This window comes from Ambystoma mexicanum, chromosome 2q (genome assembly GCF_040938575.1).
Source record: "Ambystoma mexicanum isolate Mex_15411 chromosome 2q, UKY_AmexF1_1, whole genome shotgun sequence".
In the NCBI taxonomy this organism is placed as follows: Eukaryota; Metazoa; Chordata; class Amphibia; order Caudata; family Ambystomatidae; genus Ambystoma; species Ambystoma mexicanum.
The window spans coordinates 1421955973-1421979375 of record NC_090924.1 but is presented as its reverse complement, the minus strand read 5'-3'; positions in this window follow the sequence as shown (position 1 = coordinate 1421979375).

Genomic DNA, 23403 nt, shown 5'->3' with positions numbered 1-23403 from the left:
GTGTCATCTTTATGGTATAATTTTATGATGCTGAGAATCCATCCCTAGCCACTGGAACACAAAGTCTAATTTTGGCAAAATACATTTTTACACATGTGCAACCTCTATAAAAATCACATACACAGATGGCATATTTTATGGAGTATCTGCTCATCAAAATCTCGCAGCTGTAGGATCTGGTATCGACTTTTTACAGATGCTTTTCTCCTATGAACACAATGTCCAATTTTTAAGCAAATTTCCACAAATGTGCGTGTTTAACATAGGGATATGCGTGTACATTTTCACAATTCTAACAATAATACATTTTGCATAAAAGCACATATCTTGCCATTCCTGCCCAGAACATGTTACACAGTTCTGCTGCCTCTTCACACATGCAGCCAGAAATTAAATGAACAACTCTGTCATTTTTATATTTTTCACCATTTTGAATAGCAAGTTATAAATCTTTTAAAAAGTGTTCTTTGTTCATGTTTAGCAACAGATGGCCGCTTGGCTCTGCCTCTTCTTGTCTCCCTGCAGTCCAGGGGCACGCTCCTCCTTGTTTGTTCCTTCCAGAGGCCATTTATGACCCTCTTCACACTTCTAGTTTCCTGGACTGCAGCCTTGTCAGTGTTCCTTTGATTTCTGTAGACCAGATTCTGTCCTACCATGCAATTAACTCCTCCCCGTGAGTTTCTACTGAGGGGAAGGCCCTCCTTTTGGGAAAAAAACCCTGCTTTCCCAGTTTTTTACAACTTCAGCCAAGCTAATTACTTCTTAAGCCTAACAAAACCCAGATTTGTTGCATCACATACAAATACATTTCTTTCTTGGCCTTCAAATCTGTGGAATCAAAAACAGAACTAAAATCTGTATTCCTTTTTGGCACCAATCCTGTTTATGTTTGCTAATTCAGCAGACTTTTGAGGTTTAGGTAATTTTAAAGCTGCCTTAGTACTCCTCTGACAGCTGTCATTCAGGTCGCCCAGGGTACTGCACCCAGATTTTGGCATAGAGGCTGTCAGTTTTTAGACTTTGTATGTTTCACAATGTTTCATTTGATACGTACATTTGAGCACCAGGTAAGATTGTGAATGTTGAAAAGTGTTGTGTTATTGGCATTTTGGAGTTGTTGGCAACAAAGCAAATGTCATTTGTAGGCACATTTTTGGGTTTCATTTGCAAAGTGCTGCTTTTCTCTAAGCACTCTGTTTGCTGGTTATGGGACCACTGGCACCTTTATGGGGGTTGTGCTCTATTCTACTGCACATGCACCATGGGTGGCAGGTTGTGCATCCCTCTTTTTGTGTGCTGAAGCACACATTGTTTGTAGATTTTAGTAGGTTTTTGGCATGTACAAGGGTTTTGCCACCATTGTTGCTGTTTCTTTCGCCATAACTGGAAGGGTGATGCTGCATAGCATATCGGAGTGGGTTAATACATCATAATATTGTGATCCATTCTCGTATTAAATGTATATCACATTACAGTGATATCGTAATCATATATTTCATAGTGTATTTAGGAACAATGTTATGTGATGCCACTTCCTGTTTGTTCAAGGGATGAACGGTCATGTTCCATCACTTCCTGTTATGTCAGTTTGGGGTGGGGTCAAATGACATCACTACCTGTGATGTCGTCAGAGGTGAAGGGTTGCGTGATGTCACTTCCGCTACCCCTGGCATTTTGATGAAATTACATCCTAGCCCTAGATTTCTTCTAGTGGTTCAAATATCACTTGATCAGAGTTCCAGTTTGTTGAAGAGTGGAAGACTCCTCCCTTGAATCTTCTCAATGCACACAGTTCTCTTGGATCACAGTTATCCTTAAAGGGATATGGCTTTTCCCTTTTCGATGTATTACTGTTCCATGATTCCACAGAGGGGTTTTGACCCCTGGGCTTTCTCAATCCTTTTCCTATCCCTGGTATACTCTCATGCCAGGGTATTGTAGCTTATCCTTTAAAAAGTGGTATGAGTCTTCACTTTAATCAATGTTCCACAATTTCTGGGTAGGGGTTTTACTCTCCTGTAAGAGTGTTACAACCTACTTACTTGCGTGTGAGTCCCAGACTCACTGCTTGCCTCGTTCACTATCCTGCCAGGGAATTCCGCTCTCTGTTCCCGCTCTCTTGTATCCATGAAATAATACTTCTCGACTACTTCTCACCAGCCCTTTCTTACCAATGTTCATATCAATTACACTGTCTTTAATCTGGCTCTTAACAATGTTTGTATCTGTATCAATTCCACTGCCTTCACTTGGGCTTTCAACAATGTTTGTATCTGTATCAATTATTTCACTTCCTTCATTTGGGCTGTCTTGAGTTTTGTGCGGTACACAGTATTCACTGTGAAGCACTGCAGTAACCCATGCACTCTCCCTGGGATTACCAGTGTTTAGTGGCAGCTTCAGCGTTCCCTGAGATTTCCTGCCCTCTTTGTTTTTGGCTCACTGACTGGCACTGCGTCTCGTGAGTCGCTTCGTTCCCGCTTTGCCTCCTTCTGCATTTAGCAGTTCCAGCTGCTCATGATTAGGAAGCAGCAAACTTCTCCCGGCTTGACCTTGTTGCACACTGTATTCGTCAGTGTCTCTACCGCGTTCTGCAGTCCGCTCGCTCACCAGTCGGTTGCAACTGCTGTCTCTGTCTCTGTCTCTGTCTCTGTCTCTGTCTCTCTCTCTCTCTCTCTCTCACGTTCTGTTCAGATTTTCCCTTTTTAAATGTCCTGGTCTTACTTAGTATTTTCCAATGACTAGATCGTAGAGTTGGTTTACTTTGTCTGGTCATCCTCATTACTCCATCCTTCTTCCTCGTCTCAGTACTAGAAAAAGGGTGAGAGGCATAAAGTTGTTGGCTAGAGAAACCTGGAAATTCAGTATCTACATTACAATAAGGACATATAGGAGTGTGGTACAGGCCCCTGGGTGTTATTAAGAGTTACAACTGAAAGTCTATTTATATTTAGTATTCTCTTACCTCCCTAGAGTTTGTCTTCCCCTCGGTGGTCCTCCCACAGATAGCCACCCCCGGGGTCAGAGTCAAGTAGTTTCTGCCTTTCCCCTCCAACATAAGAGAAGCTTGCCTCCAGAAAATCAGTGATGGTGTTGCTAGATTCATCACAGTACGCATGCCTTGGACAGCAACTACAGCTTGCTTCCACTATTTCACTAGATGTACCTAAACCAAGCGTGGCCGCACTAGGACTATGCGTCACTTACTATTATCACAGTGCAGCAATGAACCACCATACAACAAACACATTGGACACCACCCAGTCAGTTGTTGACACACTCTCCCCCTCCCTGCATGCTATGTCATCCATGACATAGTAAAAGCGAAGGAGCCGATTTGCCTTGAGCACCTACCAACAGCTTGGGTCCAGGCCTTCGGGTCAAGGACCTGGGCATGGAGCTTTGGGTTCACCTCCAGGATCCAGAACTGTGCAGGTGGTACACAATGGCAGCTTGGAGCAGGGCATTGACACTGTGCCCTGCCTCAGTGGCCGACTTTGTCTTCTTGCTGCAGACCCTCATGTCTTCCTAGTGCTTCTTGATGTTCTCAACAGTACGACTGCCACCCCCTCCGTGTTGATGGCAGTCGTGATGCTGTCACAGATCCTTTGATGGGCAGAGGCTCCAAGCTGCTTGTCAGCACTGAAGGGGGACTCTTACTTCCTTTGGACATGGTCACCCAGAAGGCCAGCTTCAATGGCCAAGTACTGGCAGCCCTTAGCTCCACCACTTTGGCGGTGTCAGATGATGGAGCAGCCATTGCAGAGCTGAGGCTGGTGGAGTGACAGTGGATCCTGAAAGTACCTGTAGAAAGGAGCTGCGATGGTGCAATGAAGGTGTGGTGTCCTGAAGAGGCAGATGAGATGGTCAGGGTGAGTAGATGGTGCACAGTGCTCTACCACGAAGCGACAGATTGTAGTGGACAGTTACTGCAGGGCAGTGCAAGTGGCAGCCACCAATGACAGACTAGCAGGCAGCAGGGGTTGACATGCAGAGAAGGCAAATAAGGCAGGAAGACACAACAGATCAGGCAAGCCAGGAGAACAATCAGGGTACATGTGGCATCAGGAGGACTACGAGAGAGCAGACAGAACATGTGGAGGAAAGGCCCTGCAAGGCATGCTATACATGCTATGCATGTGCATGGTAATTGCATAAAGTATGAAAAGGGAAAGCATGCACAGGTTGTGTTTCTATTGTGCTATCTCATGGGTTGCATAAGTAGACTGCATTTCTGTTATTCAGTCTTTGGAATTCTGTTGTGCCACCGAAGGTGGTATATACACAGATAATGTCTTCATGACTACATCGCATGCACCACTCGGAACAAGAGCTGCAGCAAGAGTCAAAGGGAACAACTACAGAAAGAGAAGGGACCAGGGAAGGATAAGAGGTACAGAAAAAGAAGGGGCACCGAAAGAGAAGGGCTCAGCTAAAGATAAGAGCCCAACAAAAGAGAAGGGGCCAAAAAAAGGGAAGGGAACACCAAGGAAAAACAGGTTCACAGATGAGGAGCTGGTCGTTCTCACAGACTTTGGGGATGAGTGACAGGCAGCCTCTATACTTGGGCAGCGGTACCCTCTCACTTATGGAATGCAAGCACCTGTGGCAGGAGATGACAGAAAAAATAAATGTCTGTGGTGTTGAACATTGCACTGCCAAGGAGGTATCTAAGTGCATGCGCGCTCTGGGAGTCACGTCTTTAGACCCATAGCATCAACTGGGCAAGTGAAGGGTACGATGAATGGCTCACATGACATCTGGTGTCCTGTAGTCACCCACAAACCTGAGGTGGCAGTGATGTCAGTTGTTATGCCCTGGCCTACTGGCACAGCGGTGGCCCTCCACTTCCCCTGCCGTGTGGGTGGCACTGCCGCACTACGTCCAAGGGAGGGCCCCGCCTCAGCTCTCACTCTGACTAAAGTCAGGGTTAGGGTTGGGCTAAGGCTGATTGCAGTAGTGGCTGGTTAGCGGCGTGGGATGGGGCGCTCATCCTCTGGCTCCCCTGTGCATGTCAGACAGGAACAAGGAAGCTCTCCCTGCTTCCTGTTTCCTGTCTGCATGGAGCACGGGATATGGAGTCCTGTAGGGAAGATGGTACATTGAGTCTGGTGGTACGAAGCTGGGTGAGGAAAAGGTAAGAAAGCCTTTTTTTAATTTGTATATGTCTGTGTGTGTGTATTAAGTGTGCATGTGTCGGATGTGTATATATGTAATGCATGTATGTATATAGGCGTGCATATGAGAAAACAAGCATGATACATGTTTTTACGTGTCTAGACTGGGCTACATTGGTGCTGCAAGCATGGACATGTTTTTTTATTGTGGCATGGCATTTTTAATGGCAAAGCCAACAGGAGTATGTTCTTACGTGGGCATACTGGCATATACTGGCAGAGCCAGCTTGGAAATGTTTTTTTATGGTATCATTACTAGTATTTTGCTCAAAGCAAACATAAGTTCTTCTATAGGATTACTAGCATAGAAATGTATAGGCACAGCCAACGTGAACATGTTTTTATACTGGTATATATTTTGGGCAAAAACCACATGAAAATGCATTGGGAAATATTCCTGTGCACTGTTCGTGACTTGCATCTATTGGATTTTTTCAGGAGTTCCTACAAAAACAAATTCCATTCTGACTTTTTAGTGTACTTTTCACAGAAAGTATGTTGTAAAATGCTCCATTTTCAACCATTATTAAAGCATTTTCTCACTAAGGCGGAGGAAACGGCAAAGATTGGGGGGTTGGAGAAACTTTCTGAAACCCCCTAAGTTGGTGTGGGTTCCCCCACTGCGCTCACCCTCTCTGGCATGTTTGTGGGAAATATTTATGACCCTTCAATTAAAATAAATCACCAGCCACCACTGCCTGTCTGCCAGCCGCCTGTAAGTGAAACACTTCCCAAGTACTACTCTGATTTGATTCTATTTGCTGTAAGATTTGCAAAGACCTACTGGCAAAAGGCATTTAAGCGCTAACCAAGAACACCAGCGATCCAAGGACAGGTCAAGGTGTAGGAGGTCTGCGAAAGTTTTCCATGAAATGAGCAAAATCTATTTCCAAATTCTGGTCCTTTGCTGCCATCTGGTGGTTTTAGAAGGAGGTGCTTGGATGTGAACAAAATCAAACAGACGTGTGTGACCAAAAGTAAAATCTGGATTACTGCCTCGCAGGTTTGACTCAGATGGTGAGAGCACATGTTGTTCTGAAATAACTAAAAGAGCTAGGAATCTTACAGGAGTCTCTGCAAATCTCGCAATCTCCTCCGAACCTGAATGCTTTCTGCATTGAAACACCAATGATCTCAGCACTGTAAAGGTGTCACACATGACCCTTAAAACACGTTAAAGAAATATGACCAACGACCTCTCCTGCTGTTGAAAACTGTGAAATGCTCAAAGGGTTCTGCTAGGATCTGCCTCCTGCACCGATGCATTCTCGGATTATTTATTTATTTTATTGTATTTATTGGGTATTTATAATGTGCCTATGCACAATGTGTTTCAAGGCGCAACAAGCCACGGGGGGGAAGGGGGCAGAGGTGCCAAAAACGGTCCGACTAGGCCTCTTTGTGACATTTGGTTCGTGCAAGTGCAGAACAATAAGTACGGGGAAGAGAGCAGGCGGGGGAAGTGCATGTCAAGGCGGTAGGGCCCATGGGTTGAGCGAGTGCCAGGGGAGGCCAGGTGGACAGAGCCAGGGGAATGCGGAGAGTGCAGGGGAAGGAAGGCTCACGTGCTAAGGTATGGGGCTGGAAGGGCTCAAGGGGTGCAGGCCCCGCCAGGCTAGTGCAGGGGGAGGATGCCCAGAAGGGCAAATGCAGGTTGCGGTGTGTGGGGGGGTCATGGCAAAGTGCAGGGCCAGTTGGACGAAGAGGGCCTGATGCCCTGTGAGAATCTGAAGGAACCAGGCAGCCAGTCAAGCAGCAGATGAGGACATTAACAGGGGAGGAGGAGAGGGAAGGAGGTAGAGAAAAGGAAGGTCTTGAGAAGCTTCCCGAACTTAAGGAGATCCAGCTCAGGTCTGTGGGGGGCAGGGAGGTCATTCCAGAGGGAGGCACCGGCGGAGGAGAGAGATCTACCCCCCACTCTCTGCCTATAAAAGCATCTGATCTGCAGAGAGTTGAAGCTAGAAGACCGATAGGCTCTAGCAGGAAGGTATTTGGGGAGAGAGAGTTGGAGGTAGTGTGGTACCATCCCCCAGAAAGCCTTGTGAATGATGCAGTGGGTCTTGTACTTGATCCTCGCTGCACCGGAGGCAGTGAAGAGATTTTAGAGCTGGAGAGATGTGGTCCCTGGGCTGGAGGCCAAGAATAAGTCTTGCAGTCCTATTCTGGATTAGTTGAAGGAGGCTAATGGAGGAGTTAGGCAGATTAAGGAAGAGGCTGTTGCAGTAGTCCAGCCTGGAGAGGGCCAGAACTCTGGAGACATTGAGTTTCTGGGAGAAGGTGAGGAAAGGGAGAATGCCTCTGAGGAGGTGCAGCTGGTGGTGGGCCTTCTTGCCATGGCCCGTGATGTGAGGAGAGGAGACAGTGATCAGTTGAAGATGACACCAAAGTTTTTGCCTCACAGAAGGGTCAGGGGAGGAGGCCCATGGAGGGCGGCCAGAGTGTGGGAGGGAAGGAGGTAGCAGGGGCCCCAATGAGAAGGATCTCTGTCTTGCTGGCATTAAAGCAGAGATTGTCAGCAGTGCACCATACCTGAATAGCAGACAGGCAGTCAGGAATGAGAGGGGAAGAGGAGGAGTCAGCGGAGGGAAACCTGAAAGAGAGCTATGTGTCTTCTATGTAACGCTTGAAGTTAGGAGAGAAGGTGGAGATCAAATGGGCCAAAGGGGCCAGGCAGAATGAGGTGGCGGAGGAGCTAGAGAGGTGCTGGTAGGAGTAGCAGGAGAAGGAAGTTAATAAGACGTGGGAGACACCTATCAAAAAGGAAGAGATTGGGCTGAGGGCCCTGGACCAATACGGTGCCGTTTACATAGACATTAATGATGGTCTTGCAGGAGTGGAAGGAGGTCAAGAGGACCTCCCACCAAGTGCCACCATTAATGGGAGAGGAGAAAAAAGGAGAGAGAGCAGAGACCATATGAGGGGTCCATAGGTCTGGAGAGGGAATGGCAAAGAGGATGTCAGTAAGAGCCTGGCTGGAGGAAGCACTGATGTAGGTATCAGCTATAGGAAGGCCTGGGTTGGAGACCAGGATGTCTCTCTTGAACTTCTTTCTTCCTGACTTAGTGAGAGGGATAGGCTAGAAGATAGAGTAGTAGTTACAGAAGATAGGCGAGACGGAAAGCACCATAGAGGGTGTGAGGAGGAAGTAGGAGTGGGGAGTGTAATAGAGAGGATGCAGGATGCGCACGGGGGGTCACACAGTAGGGAACACCCAGAGGACAGACAAGTACACTCAAAAGTACAATTTCCAGCTCAATTGGCTTTTGAGGAGCCCAATTCCACGGGAAATTGCTCAATCCGGTCACCCTGGATGGGAGGGAATCGTCTCACAGACAGACGTGGGGCGAGCAGGCAAAGGGGGGATCACTATGCCAGTGCAGTGTGAAAGCATGTGCTTTCCAATGGGACTCTTGATTGGGAGAATCATTGTAAAACCCCAGGCATTGGTTTAAATGTCCTACAGAGACTCAAAATATATACATTTTCCAATGCGGCAAATTAATGCCAAAGCATTTCCAGTTACCATGTCAACCAGATATCCACTGCTGAACACCAATGCTTCTATCTTGTGTTAGAAATGCTTTGCCACAAAGGTGGTTCTAGTGCCACAATATGTGCTCAAACCCAAAATCACAAGGTAGTCCAACAGAGTTCACTGTAATGCAGCAGTGCCCTCTAGTGGACAGTTGTATGATTCTTCTATCTCACTTCTATGATCTTTACAACCAAGCTCTTAAAACATGCAGAGCATGTCTGAATCCTCGTGCCCCCCTCGCTTTGCATTTGTATTACTTGTGCCACATATATACCAACTGGTGGAACAGTGTGAATTCCTGGCATGACAAAAAACGGGCAGAGAAAGCTTCTATGGCGACCCTTTGCCACTTCCCCGCTCTGAGGACTGCAATAGTAGGGTGAAGACCTAGGGCCTGATTCATGGATTTTTTTTTGCATGGTTCAAAGTGATTTTGCACTGCTGAAAAGTGACTTTGCACTGCTGAAAAGTCACTTTGCACTGCTGAAAAGTCACTTTGTACTGCTGACACAAATCTTGATTTATCGAACTGTGCAACGAGTATTTTTGGCTGTGCAAAGTCAGTACAATATCATTTCTGCAGCACAAAATTACTTTGCACTGACTTTGCGCAGTTCCATGAATCAGGGTTTGTGCCGGCAGTGCAAAGTCATTTTACACCAGTGCCAAGTCATTTTTTAGCTGTGCAAAGTCACTTTGAACCGTGCAATGAATTCCATGAATCGGGCCTAAACTGCGCTCGCCAGGCTTCTGTACCTCAACCTCATTTATTGCACAAGGGCTTGATCAAAATCAGACCCTACATGCAACACACATTCCAAAAAAGTACTCACAAACAAATCAGATGTAACATGCTGCGGGCATACAATGTGTGTAAATTGCGCCAACTCACATAAAAGGCCGACTTACAACTGAATGCGTGGCCGGATATGGAGTAATTTGCTCCAAAGTTGGAAAAAAGGTATAAACATTTTTCTTTCACTACAAAATAGGTTCCCACCACAAAAATGATCTCCTGAATCTACACAACAAATCTATTTTTCCCTTGCACATCTCTTGCCAACACCTATTCCTGGCACGTGCAGGTATAACGTACTTGTTCACAAATGTTTAAAAGACGCCTTTAACGTTATACAGGTAAAGTCATACTTTTGTGGATGTGTAAATCGCCCCAATTCTGTGGAACCCACAGACACACCCAATACTGCCTAACACTACCCTGGAAACGCCCACCTTTGCTGATTTTGGCGAATAGATATTAAACCCTTTCGCAATTTGCTTCTAAGGTCTTTTTTTTAAATTCTGAGGAACTCACTCATGAGTAAGTTTCTACTTTTTCCAGGAGTTAGTTAAATTTACTCCTGGATTACGCTTCACATATGGTCCCCAAATCATGCCATTTTGCCCTCATTCCTCCCCGCCTCTGGTTTACCTTTATTCTCTTTGCCATTCTGGGAGTCTGGCAAAAAGGCATGTAAGCCGCATCGTGGAACATCGCAAGGGGCATCAGTCATGCCAAGGTAAGGGGCCCTGCTGTTATCCGCTGCGAGCACCTGAATAATTCGGTACAACGTCCTTTCATCACCTGCAATTGCAACGCCAGGCATTTCAAAGTGTATATTATAACGAAAACGGAATTCCAAGCCCTTTACTAGTAACTTTACATGGAGGTCACGTCACCGACTGAGGCTGGTGTGTAAGACATATTCGAAAGGATCCTCTCCCCATAATTTGGATGGCAGAGCTGTAGGCCTATTGGATTACGACCCGACGGCCATGAAGTCAATGCAGACGGGTATGGTGCCAGGGATGTGATGGCTTTCTTGCAGCCCTTGCCAAGTCTTTGAAAGAAAAATTAGCCAGGATAGTTCTTAAAATGGATGAAGAAGGCAACGCTTGTAGACAACTGCCCGACTCATTCCATCAAGCCTTGGAAACAAGAGACAGACATGCGTAAGAAGGTCCCGTTTCTTCACTCACAAGGCATTGAATAGCCAGAACAATATGGAAGAGGGCTTCCCTGCAGTCATGGACACCCTTAGGCCCCCTTTCTATTTCCTCAGCTGCATCGCTCTGTTGATGTTATCAGTCCCAGCAGAAAATGGCAGAAGGCATCTGTGTTCGGAGAAATAACATGGTAGCCCATGGTCCATTGGAAGTCACACGGGAGTGCACAGCACACAGAAAAGGCACAGCCCGCAGTGCACAAAGGTCAATTGCACATTCACACAAATACATGGGGATGGGGCAGATTGGAGCCCGTAGACCACAGTGGAGCCCCTGTTGCCAGGCATAAGAGGCAAACATGTGTTGGGTTTGCCTGAAGGTAGATGGGGGTCTCGCATTCCTGCTGGCCCGCGGCGTGTATCCCAGCAACATGCAAGGCTTTGTGCTATTGGCCAGGCAACCACCCTGGCACATATTACCTGTACAGCCTTGCTGATAAATTTGACATCCCTATCTTCCCTTTCCCGCCTAAATGTGCCTGAATGCAGCGTGTGACATCATGGCGCCCTCGCCTGCTGGCCACAGGAGGGTTCCACGAGGAACAGCTGAGACTGAGGCCTGACTACAGTAAGGATGGATGACCGGTGATGCTAACCTATGGCTAATGCTACTCACATCGCATCATTACTAGTGCTTACAATCTACAGTCTGACACAGAGGGCTACTGTTGAGCCACTCGCCAACAGGATGACAGCATTGAGTGTTTCTGTGACCAATTAAAACCCCCTACATGGAGTTACTGTGTGAGAGTCATCGATGCGTGCAAGGTAAGGGTATAATACTAACCTTGGGGGATCGTTCGCAAAAGAGATCTGCAGGATCACGTGAATCTCCTATTGAGGTTCTGCAGATTTTTCCATCCAGCCCAAATCTTCCGAAATTGCCTTCAAGTGCCATATATCTCCGGTAAAGTTCAGCACACGTTTGTGCAGGTTTGGCCTGATTTATGGGAAAATACATGCACAAAATAACTTAAAATCCTTCAGTAAGGGAGAGAAACGTTAGGGGGAAAAGGTGTGATCCCGAAAGGTTGGGTGGGAAGGGTTAGCAAGAGGGAATGGACTAGTGTGCGTCTTTGCATGTTATCCATGCAGGGCAGCACATTATAATCTGCAGTGAGCTATCTCAGTAAATTAATGCACCTACTACAGAGATCTTTGTGTACTCTGTTCGTTTGTTTATATAGCGCACCAAACCCGGAGGTATCTGTAAGTCCCAGGATTGAACCTGGGTAAGAAGAACTCAGCCTTTCATCTCCCTGAAGTTTGTCAAATTAGTAAATTAGGGAAGTTTGAATGTCAGAGCAGCCGACTCAGTCACTCCTCAGGCATGTTAGGGTCTGCTTTCCATCAGTCAGAGGTCGACACATTGTGTATTATTGAGGTTTAAAAATATGACATTATAGGGAATTCATAACAGACATGCACCTCTGAAAAGCGTAACGGTCTGGGGAAGAGTCAGTCATCGCATCGGGGCGCATGAAGATTCCTCCTATATAGCAGGGGGCTAATTAACTCACAAAAGCCAGTAGGGCTGAGGCAGGGCCAGACGCATGTCACGTGCGTAATGCAGACTACGATGATTCTTAAAGGACCCGCGTTGCATCAGGAAGGAGTGTGCTCTTATGAGCTCTGTAACTAGGATGCACACAGCCCATACATGTACAGTAAGTATCCTATTACTGCAGGGAGCGCCATATGGGCACTGGTGTATGCATGTGGGCTGGCGGTGCATCATTTGAGCTGCAGCACAGCCCCCTGGAAATGTGCAGGCGAACTTTGTCAATAAGTTTCTGCCTGCACATTTCTGAAAGTAATTCAAATAAAAACATTAAATGTCTACACACATTTATTTGCATAACTGTATTTTTAAGGTGTAAGCCAGGTGTACATGATTAGTGACCCATTAATCACTGATAGACTTTGCTGTCTTTGTCATGTCCTCTATTGACTACTGTTATTCTTTATTCTTGGCCCAACCTGCCTACTTATTGCGATGACTTGAAGACTCACAGCGTTCTGCCATCTCTACGCCGAGATCTGCGCATCTCCCCTATTCTGCGCCATCTTCATTGGCTCCCGGTGGATCAACGCATCCAGTTCAAGGCCCTTTGCCTTGTTCACCGTGACTTCTGTGGCACTGGTGCAGAGTGAGTGCGCTTGATGAAGGGAGGATAGCTCAGGGGCAATGCGCTGGTCTTGGAAGTAAGATCTGGCAGAGCAACAGAGGTTCGAATCTATCTGCTCCTAGAAACAGAACTCAGGTATGTGTTAGGTGCTGCGCTTAGAAACCGAACTTGGGTACGGTATTTCGTTATAAAAAAAATAAATAAATAATTGGTCGAGCCCGAGGGGAGTAGCCCAGGCAGAGAGTTTGTGTTGCTCCCCCCACAATGTTTTTGTGCTCTTTTGTCAAATCTCAGAATGCAAACATGAAAGTCGATTAGGAACACAATAAATGTTTCATTGAACAGTCTCTGGCGCCATCTAGTGAAACTAAGAGTGGGTAATTCCTCTCCTCCACAGTAAAGGAAGAACAGTGTCAATGTTGTTATTTGATTGCATAGAGAGAGCTCTTCTGAAGAAGTGTGGACGTAGTGACAGATATTTATAGGACATGTATCATTTTATACATTGTGGGCATTTAAGTGACAAATGTTGAAGCAGAGTAAATGGACACGGAACTAACTGTAAGGTGACTTGCAATATCCCTTTTACGTACGGTAGGGGATATTTTATTCCTTGTAAATACATGAGCACACACTGTCATCCCTTTTAAGTCCTGCCTCTATGTTCATGTTCTGTAAGAGCTATTCCAGTTTCTGATACATCTAATCAATGCAGAATCTGGATAAAAAGCACAAAGAACTCAAAAGCAGCGTCGACGTGTTGCAGTAAAATAATGTGAGCAGTTTAATAAAATGCACCTCTGTCCTTCAATACCCAGGGTTCCATTTTCTTACAAACTGTGCATTCTCTGTGCAACATACAGTGCTTCTAATGGCGTTCTGTCCTTTGAGTGTAATTCATGTCTTGTCTTTATAGCATCTTGACTGGCCATGTCTCTTGGTCTTGCATGCTTCCAGCCTGTCGCACACCCCTTTGAAACAGTATAGCCTAGCTTCATCTCAGGCTACCCTAAAGAGGTGAGCGAGGGGCACCTTGCACTCTGTGCCTATTACACCTTTATGTTTGAGATCACTCATGTTCTAGTACCCGTGTACTCTTGCAGACCAGTGGTCATTTCATCACACTCTCCTTCAATAACTGCACGTGTCCACAGCTACTAGATGAGATAACTTGGCAGGAAACTTTAAGACACCTCGGAGCTCAAGTTGAGGCACTTTCCCTGAGTCCTGGGCTATTGGTCCCTAGAGGCGTAGACACTGTAGGGCCTGAGTGGGCAAGGCTCACCCAAAATCTGTAAATGCCCACTCAGCAGCACTGTGTGGGCATTTACAGATGTTAATGTCACTGCGGTGGGCCCCACTACATTTACTTCAGGCTCCACTTGTTAGACACATCCTGGCTACGCCTCTGTTGGTCCCTGACTTTCTATCCCCTTAGGCCCACCTCTGGTTGTGTTAGAGGCAGTGCCTTCTTGGCATGTCTGTTATTAACTGTACAGAAGCGGAGGTCTTGTGCGAGGGCGGGTGAAAGACATATGCTTAGAAGCAAGACCACGCAGAGCAACAGAGGTTCGAATCCCTGATCCGTGCTTAGAAACCGAACTCAGGTATGGTATTAGGCGAGTTATAAAGAAGAATAAATAAACAAATTGACGTGCCGAATAGGCCTCCCACCCTCACCAATGTGGGAACAGTTTGCACCCCTGGTGCTCAGTGATATGTCCTGTTAGTACAGTCCTGGGGGTCTTCCTAGAGTTGCACTGCAGTAAAGCTGGCACTGAAGACATCGCCATCCGCTTCCTTAATTCCGACGCAGGGTCACTAGCAGGTAACTTTTCATGACATCTTGAGGGCTATCATCATGGCTGTCAGGTTGTTGGGGCTAAGAGAGAGAGTGAGTTTGAACCACAGTTTTGGTTGGCTGAAACAGGAATGTGATCAGTGTTTGTGGTGCGTCAGAATGAGAGAACATGAGATTTCATTTTCCTGTGAAGTTGGGGGTCTTTGGTAAGTGTCCACATAAGGGGTCCGTGCAGTGAGGATTAGTTTCAGCAGGGGTGGCTGGTGAGCCCATTAGGAGGCATTCCACCTTCGACTCGCTTAGCCAGTTTGGAACCATCCAGTGGTAACTCTTAGATTTTTTGTGTGCATACGATTAAGTGGAGACACCGCGCTACGCCAAAGGAGAGACACTGTTAGAGGCGGCCAGATGTACAGACAGAGCTCTCAAGCTCATTGAGGCATTCACAGAAATAGTCAAAGGAAAACTATGTAACATGCTCCAAACATCACCAACATGAAAAGGTACATTTGGGGAAGAAAGTGCGAAAGTTGGAGAGCTCTGAGAGGGCCCCAGTGTCTAGAAGCAAAGTGGTGAAGAACCGGTAGTGGAGAAAACCTCTCAATTTGAAAATTAATTCCCTATTCAATAGAGTGCCAAGGAATAATATGGATTTATTCCTTTGGTAATAATGTGACTTCAGGGGTCTTTTTGGGATTCTTACATATACTTTATTACATAGTTACATTAAGCTACAGCTTAACTGACCTTATCTGGAACACTCACACATCATTCAACACCAAACATATGTGTTGAACGAGGATCTTTAAGAATACATGCGTGCAGAAGCAGAAGGCTGTTGAGGGGGGAACTGCAGAAGAAGGACAGGAACCACTGCCCCCAGACACCAAGGAAGTGAGTCCCATCACCCAGGGGTTCAGGGCGCAGGGGATAGAGAATTAAGGAGAGTCCCAGCGCAGACCCAGGGCATAGAGAAGCTGAGGAAGTGCCCATTGTAGGAGTAGCTTCACAACCCAGGGCAAGGAGAAAGGAAAGAACCTGGGTGGAGACATGGGGCAAAGATGTTGAAGCGGAACCCCTTTGAATTAAACCTCAAAGATGATAAAAATCCCCAAAAGTGAAGCAGGCCCTAAAGAGGCAAAGTCTGAAGTAAAGGGGGCAAAGCGCAGTAAAAAAAAAAAGGAAAATGACACCCCACAAGTGAAGTGAAGCCCCACATAGTGAAGCAGGCCACATTAAGGAGAAGTTCTGAAGCAGAAGTAAAGCCCTTGGGGAGTGAAGTGTAGAAAGCCACAGCGTCACCCAAGGAAAGGGGTGGAAGCAGCAGCCGGGACCGGAACATTTCTTATAGCACTAAAGTACTGCCTGAACGACACATGGCACGCGATGCTCTGAATGGGCTGAAGGGCATATGGAGTATCCATAAAAGACGGGTGCGAATGGCACTTGGTTTGAAGCAAAACAGTGTTTACCAAATGATAACCTGGTGGTGACACATCATTGAAACTGTTCCGACGGTTGGAGCTGCAGAGCTCTGTGCTGTACCTTGGTTGGCAGAATAAATGATGACGTCACAGGTGATCTCAGGGAGTTGGTGATGAAATAGAACGTTTGCCTTTGTTCCATTAGAGGGACTGAACATGTTTCGGTGCGCAGTTATAGGTGGCCAAGTCAAGGGAGACATTAAGAGAAAGGGACCGAAAGGACGTGATCGAACGTCAGGAGGAAGTCCCGTCAATGCGTGTCAGAAAAAAGAGATACGCCGTTAGTTGCAAGGTGATGTGACTAGTGAAAGTCTTGCTGAACAGAAGATTTCATTCAAAATATTGTTTGGCCAACATAAGCTAAGATTCAGCATTCAGCGTTGTGAAGATTCCTGCAACTGGAGGGAGACAGATCGGTTGTGGGTGACGAAGTAGGAAGTGCTAAGACACAACAGGGCTGCTATGAAGGTGTACAATGACAAGATGGCACCGGCCTACACTAAGGAAGCAAGTGTAATAATGTGACTTCAGGGGTCTTCTTGGGATTCTTACATGTACTTTATTACATAGTTATATTAAGCTACATATAAGGATAACCACTGGGTCCCATCACCCAGGCTTAACTGACCTTATCTGGAACACTCACACATCATTCAACACCAAACATTCCATCTGACACCTCCAGCTCTTCCATACTGTGGCAAGCACTTCACAACACCTTTACATAAAAAAAATGTGTTTTTCTAACTTTTTAAGAGGCTGCCATGTTTCGGCCAGTCATTCAGGGTTCCGCTTTCATCAGGACAAGGCAATAATAGTTGTGCTCAATCAAAATGGTGTGTACATCAGCAACTTCAGATGGTGAGTGCATTTCCCCATACATCTTTGATGTATGCCAAGGGAAGCTGGTAAAGACAGAAGTCATTTTTAAATACTTCACCCCATACCCTAAAGTCATGCATAACAGTGTACATGAGTCACAGGTGACATGATAGACATGCCATTGTTTTATCGTGGACATGAGCGCTTACATGTACTGCTTACATTTTGCAGTACAGTCATATTCTGTTCAGTCAGTGCTGTAGGGGTCATAGACAATATGGCGTTGCCTTTTTCACAGAAAAATCAATATTCACATTATTATTGCAGAAGATGCAGACTCTATTCAAGGAATGAATGCAGTAAGGATTCTAAACAGACAAACTGACCCCTTGTGCTAAAAAGAGAGTTTTCAATTCACATGTTAGTCAACAATGACTGCACAAATGATTCGTGCATGTGCTGCACAAAGGTCAAACCAGGATGTGCACCAACAGTGCAATCCAGAATTAGTCCCAGGAAGCTGGGATGTCGATCTAAAAAAGGTGTGTCACTGTCATGATCTCTGCTTCCAAAAGGTCAGGGTTTTCCCAACTCCCTTGGAAGCAGATCCATAACCCAGGTTCCGAGTGCCAACCAGTCCCAATTGGGACCTTTTGGACCCAGTCCTGGCGCCAGTGGCACCAGGCTCATAAATATGCCCAGTCCCAGCGCTGGAAGCGCCGGGCTCATAATGCTTGGGTGGACTTACCTGCAGCAGACCATGCTGCTTACTTGCCTGCCAGTTGAGCCTCTGATCCTCTTCTGTTTGGAACTACTTTTCCTGTTGGGTGGGGCAGGAGCCACTCCCTAGATTCAGAACACTGGAACTCTTCTGGAAAGCAGGAACTCTTTTCTTACCTAGGCGTGGCTGTGGAAGGAGACACCTAAGCACTACAGGAGGCTATTTAAACCACACCCGATGGATGAATCTTGCTTTGCGTTATTCTGCATCCTCTGCAGCAGAACGCTCATCGTGTCTTCTGCATCTGATCCTGGGCCTAAGGAAAAAGGCTTACCATCCTGAATCCAGTCTTCAGCAACACCTATAAAGACAAGAAAGAACAGGTTAGCATTACGGTCTTCAGTGACAGATCTTCACTTACTTGGTCCATCGGCTGTCACCAACGCCTCGCGCTGCATTCCGACATCTGAAAGACAAAGGCTTACCTACTCTTCGTGCGCTCCGGAGGTCTTCACACTGCATTCCGGCATCTGAAAGACAAAAGCTTACCAACTCTTCGCACGCTCCGGAGGCCTTCGGCGCTGCATCCCGCATCTGAAAGACAAAACAAGGTGCGTTTAAAGACATTGGGGAACTTTAATACTCACGTGCCATTACTCCTTTCCACATCTAACCCAGTGGGTATTCCGGCACCCTGCAGCCGCTCCGAACTTGTACCTGCAAAATAAAAAGACAGTTAGAGCGCATCGTGAAGCAGGCAACAAGCGCTTACTTACGTGCTTCCAGGCGCTTCTATTCATCACACGGGCTCCATCTTCAACTCACTTCAGCCCGTCATCCACCATCGCCGGAACCCTGCAAAACAAGAGACATCATTACTAAAGTCTTTAAAGACATTAGAATTACTCGAAACTTACCGTTCGTGCAGTAAACGACAGACAGCAGTCCTCTGAAGTCAAGAGGCCTGCTCCCCTTATCCAGTGAAGAAACTGGTTACAGCACCCTGCCCCGAGGCAGATGGAGAGCACGGCGTTCACTTACCTAAGGTGAGAGCGTTAACCTTCGGGGTTCTACAGGAGAAGAGAAAGGGAAGAAGAGAGAGACATTCAATAACCCAGTTCATTAATCCCATATTTTCTATCTGCAGACATCTTACCCTTCGAGTCAGACATACAGTGCACAGAGGTCCAGCCCAAAGAGCCAGCCGTGTGTTATACATCACCTTTGAAGATACGGTATACGCCCAGTCAAGACCGGCGCCTCTACGGGAATCAGGTGAGCGTTACAGAACGCAAAGCCTACCACAAAACTCCCGTCCAGGCGCTATGGAAACCTCGGATACCGACCAACTAGCCCAGTTACTTGGGGAACTAAGGGCAGACGTGCATGCAGCCCGTCAGGAAACGAACGCTCTAAGAAGGGAACTGATTATTTCCAAGGAGCGAACAGATGATCTCGCTAGTCAATTGCTACAGTCACAAGCCGGACAGACCCCGTTACCCGCATCTGGGGGAAATCTTCCTTCTACATCCTCTATGAATCCCGTGCAGATCAACCTACCTGGGAATGTACCTCTGGCTCTGCCCGAACGATTTTCTGGTGACCCAAAGAGGTTTGCAGTATTTATCAATCAGTGCCGGTTGCATTTCTTATGCCGGCCAGCAGCCTTTCCAACTGATCAAGCTAAAGTAGCTTTCGTGCTTTCGTACCTTAGTGGCAATGCGGCAGACTGGTCGATCCCTCTAGTAAATCAAGATGATCCGGTCCTCCATGATTTTCAAGCTTTTCAGCTCAGTATGGAAAAACTGTTCGCAAGACATTCACAGGGGCAGGCCTTGGACAATGAGCTTCTTTCGTTGCGACAAGGTAATCAAGACCTTTTGGCTTATATTGCGTCTTTCAACAGACTGATAGTGGAAACTCAATGGCCTGAGGACAAAAGGATTACGCTGTTTTATAGAGGTCTACGTGGAGAGCTCAAAGATGTGTTAGCCCAAGTAGTGAATCCCCCACAAGATTGTTCGGACTATATAGACTTAGTCGTTCAAATAGATCACAGACTGCAGAACAGGAAGGCCGATCGTTCCAAGTTTGATGCTCGAGTATTTTCCAAACCGCCAACTCCTTCCAAAGGAGTAGACTCCGGGGAACCCATGCAAATAGGGGGTCTGAAAGGTCCTCTAACACAAAAGGAGCGGGAAAGGAGAAAACAGTTGCAATTATGCCTCTATTGCGGAAACTCAGGGCACTTTCTTCGAGACTGTCCGGTGAAACCTGCCAAAAAGGCAGTAGGAGCTGCAGTTACCAAAGTTACAAACTCTGAGCAGGGAAACGACCTCGCCCGACAAGAATAGAGGTCCTCTTGCCGAGCGTGAAAACCAGTTCCGTGACCTCGCATTTCGTGATACCTATGGTCCTCATTAGCCCTGATAATCCAGATCGATTACATGCAATTGAAGCTTACGTCGACAGCGGTGCCATCGGCAATTATGTGGATCATGAAATGGTTTTGAGGATGAATCTAACTCTTTGTCCCAAGGCTGTAAAGGACGTCATTACTACGGTGGATGGTACGGAGATAGCCTCCGGGCCAGTAACGCATACCACTCAAGAAGTGACGCTAGTAAGTCAAGATGGACACCATGAGAAGATCGTGTTCGATGTGATCAAGGCCCCTCAGTTTCAGATTATTCTAGGAATACCTTGGTTAGAGAAACACAATCCTCTGATCGATTGGCGAGCAAGAACGGTCCAGTTTCCAGAATGTGTCTCTACTTGTCACCCTCCACCTGGTGTTGCACTGGCAGCAATTTCTTCAGAGACTCCCCAGTTACCTCCCGAATACCTAGAATACCAAGATGTTTTCCGGAAGGATCAGGCTAGCTCTCTACCTCCTCATAGGTCTTATGACTGCCAGATAGACCTGATACCTGGATCTACTCCTCCTTGTAGTAGAATTTATGCCCTCACCGAGCCTGAGAACCTTCACCTTCGACAATACCTGGATCAATACCTGGCAAATGGGTTTATTCGTCCTTCCAAGTCCCCTGCTTCTTCAGCTTTGTTCTTCGTTCCAAAAAAGGAAGGAGACCTTTGAACTTGTATAGATTATCGCTCCCTGAACCAGATCACCGTTAAGAATAGATATCCGTTACCTTTGATCCCTGAACTCCTGGACCAAGTCAGAAAAGCATGCATATATACAAAGCTGGATCTTAGAGGAGCTTACGATTTGGTACGAGTAAAAGAGGGCGATGAATGGAAGACGGCCTTCCGCACCAAGTATGGGCTATTTGAATATCAGGTCATGCCCTTCGGACTTTGCAATGCCCTGGCCGCCTTTCAATATTTTATGAATGATGTCCTCAGAGAGCTCATAGATGTGTGTGTTGTTGTTTACATTGACGACATCCTCGTTTATTCTTCATCGGAATCTGAACATCGGAAACACGTGAAAATGGTCCTCGAAAGATTGCGTCAACACAAACTTTTCGCTAAGTTGGAAAAATGTGTTTTCAACGTGACTGAAGTTGAATTCTTGGGATTCATATTATCACCTGGCGGAGTGCGTATGGATTCAAAGAAGGTCGATGCAGTTCTCAAATGGCCATCACCATCCTCCGTAAAAGGCGTGCAAAGCATGTTAGGCTTCGCTAACTTTTACCGCAGGTTTATCCCCGAATTCTCTCGAATAGTTCAGCCCATCACTGCCTTGTTAAAGAAAAACAAACGTTTTGAATGGTCTACCGAGGCGGAACAAGCTTTCCAGGATTTGAAGACTAAATTTATCTCTGCACCAATCTTAAAACACCCTCGCCCCAAACTCCCCTACATCATGGAAACTGATGCTTCAAGCCTTGCCATGGGGGCAGTTCTATCACAAAAGGACCCGGTAACCAATCAGTTGCATCCCGTGGCATTTTGGTCCCGCAAATTCTCACCTCCTGAAATCAATTACACGATTACTGACAAGGAACTTCTGGCTATCAAGTCTGCCTTTAAGGCTTGGCGGCATTATATGCTGGGGGCCCGACACACCGTTACTGTGATTAGGGATCACCGAAACCTGCAATATTTGAAAACCGCAAAAGCCCAATCCTCTAGACAACTCCGTTGGGCATTATTCTTTGCCGAGTTTGACTTCATAATTACCTATCGACCTGGTACAAAAAACGGTAAAGCTGATGCCCTTTCTCGGATGGGAGTGGAAGAACACTTGATCAACCCTAAACCTGTACCTATCATTCCCGAACAAAGAATTCTGGGTGTAATCGCCACACAATCCATAGAGGAAGTTAAGGATAAAGCCAGGCAACTTGTAACTCCAGCAGACATACAGAATTGGCATCTGCAGGGAAAGGACTTTGCAGTAAAAGACAACTTACTGTATTTCCAAGAACGATTATACCTACCCAGCACGGATTTACAGAAAAAAAGTAATCTCTTGTTATCACGATTCTTTAATGGAAGGACATCCCGGTATAGCCAAGACCTCAGAAAAGATCAAGCGCTACTTCTGGTGGCCGTCTTGGAAAAAAGATATCAGAGACTTTATAATGTCCTGTGGAGTATGCGCCCAAAACAAGAGTCAAAAGGAAAGACCAGCAGGCCTCTTACGCCCTATTGACATCCCACCTCGCCCTTGGCATACGCTTTCTATGGACTTCATCACCGATCTACCTCCATGCTCCGGATACAATACGATTCTAGTAATCGTGGACTTATTCTCCAAGATGGCGCATTTCATTCCGCTCAAAGGCTTGCCAACAGCAGCAACTCTGGCCCGAGAATTTCTCGAAAACATCGTCCGACTGCACGGTTTTCCTTCGGTTCTAATTTCGGATCGAGGTAGTCAATTTATTTCTCATTTTTGGCAAAGTTGCTGTCGGTCGGCTCAAATTGATGTGAGACTATCGACCAGTCACCACCCTCAGACCGACGGACAAACCGAGAGGACCAATCAAACTCTGGAACAGTATTTACGCTGCATGCTGCAACAAACTGAAAAAACTTGGAAAGACATCCTTTGGATAGCCGAATATGCCTACAATAACTCTGTCCATTCGGGAACTGGGAAAACCCCGTTTTTTCTTTTGTACGGCAGTCACCCTCGAACCTCGGAGTTGGATCCCCTCCAAGATCTTGAAACACCAGCAGTAGACTACCTGCATTCTACAATCACCCAAGCCTTTAAGGAAGCTGTTTCTCACCTTTAAAGGGCTAAAGAACAATACAAGAAAGGAGCAGATCAACATCGGAAGGAAGCCCCTCAATATCAAGTAGGGGATCGAGTCTGGTTATCCACCAAATATCTACCTCTAAAAGGGCCACGCACATTCAACCCAAGATACCTTGGTCCCTATTCCATCACTACCATAGTAAACCCAGTAGCGGTCAAGTTGGACTTGCCCCCGCACATGAAGATACATCCGGTCTTCCACGTCTCTCTATTAAAACCCGTGCAACCTCAAACCCGACTAACTAAATCTCCAAAACCTATCCTAGTTGATGGAGAACTCGAGTTTGAAGTCAAAAGCATTCTGGACTCCAAGATCTCCAAATCTAAACTATTTTACCTAATTGACTGGAAAGGCTACGGCCCCCAAGAGAGATCCTGGGAACCTGCTGAACATGTCCACGCTCCTCGCCTAATCAAAAGATTTCACCAAACATTTCCTGACAAGCCAAAACCCCCGGAGAAGCCCGGTTTGGGAGGGGCCTTGAGGGG